The sequence below is a fragment of the Chiloscyllium plagiosum genome, chromosome 49 (genome assembly GCF_004010195.1).
Source record: "Chiloscyllium plagiosum isolate BGI_BamShark_2017 chromosome 49, ASM401019v2, whole genome shotgun sequence".
Lineage (NCBI taxonomy): Eukaryota > Metazoa > Chordata > Chondrichthyes > Orectolobiformes > Hemiscylliidae > Chiloscyllium > Chiloscyllium plagiosum.
In genome coordinates, this window is record NC_057758.1 from 7,784,827 (window position 1) to 7,786,249 (window position 1,423).

Below are 1,423 nucleotides of genomic sequence, written 5' to 3' on the forward strand. Positions count from 1 at the left end.
GTAACTGCCTTGCACGGAGAAATGTGCGGTTCACGCTGTGAGTAACAGTGAATGGCGCTCCCACCAATGTGCGTCTCTATACCTTCATTGCAGTAGAACAAGGGAAGGGAGGGAGGGGGAGCGAGAGAGAGTGCGTGTGTGTTGGTTGAATTAGACGTGAATATCATTGAGACAGAACACACATTTGGAAATCAGTATGACAATGAACAACTGGCATGGCGTTGGTTAATGATCAGAGAAAGACCAAGGAACATTTCATGGAGAGGTGCTATGGTGTGCTTGAGAATATTAAAATAAAGGGATTGCCAGACTCAACAATAAGTTAATCAGGGCACACAAAAATAATGGAGAGTGATGTGAATTCAGGGAACATCCGTGGAGAATCGACAGTGTGTTGTCTCTGCAGGTTTGAAGATGAGATTGTCAGCCAGAGATTATTAGCATCATTCAGACTGCATTTCATAGTTCAAGTTGCAAATTGCAGATGCAATGAGTCAGTGAAATACATTCTGGAAGTGTTAGTAGTTACAATTAGGAATGTTCAGGATATGGTAGCGGGAATCAGCTTCTGGCCAAAGGGATCATCACTGTTGTGATTCGTCTGCTTTAGCTGTAGATGTTGACCAGGGATGTGCTGAAGTCAGCGGGACGTAATGGAGCATGTCCCCAGAACAAAAGGCGTGATCGCCATGCTTGTAATATTGAAATAACAAGAACAGTGATGAAATGAGCATTTGAACATCGAAACCCACTGGGCACACTTCCAGAAGCAAAGAGGGAGAGAGACAATGAAGAAATTCACGGATGCACTTAATAGTGGTCTTTAAACTGAATATCTAGATGTAGACTTTCAGCAGAAACATTAATAGAAAGAAGGAGAGTACAATATCTGAAATGAACAGTAAAACAATCATACATGGTTAATACAAATATTAAACTGACAATGAGACTTACCAGGGATACCAACGACAGCTAGAATAGGGTAATAAAATAATTGAATGATGAGAATTGAGTACTTGATCCTTGTTGGTAATGACTGTACATCATAATAGTTAGAAAGAACCCAAACATAATCGGATAAACTCTTGTCCATCGTTAAAACATTCCAGTTTATTGTTCTCAGATTCACATATATTCTCCTACTTTCCACGGAGCTGCTAATCCCTGTTAGTGCGATTGGTGATGCTCCCACTCAGACTATTGGATAACACAATGAACCGAGCCCATTTACCATTTAGGATTGAAAACCCTCCACCAGGACAATTGGAATCCATAGAGACTGTCATTAAACACACTCACCAAACACAAGTATTCTGTTAACCCTTTTCTGACAACACTTTTCATATCACAATAACAGGGAACATTTACTCCATCTGAATGGAATGTGCGAGGATTACTGTGAGCCAGACGGTAACATTGTCAA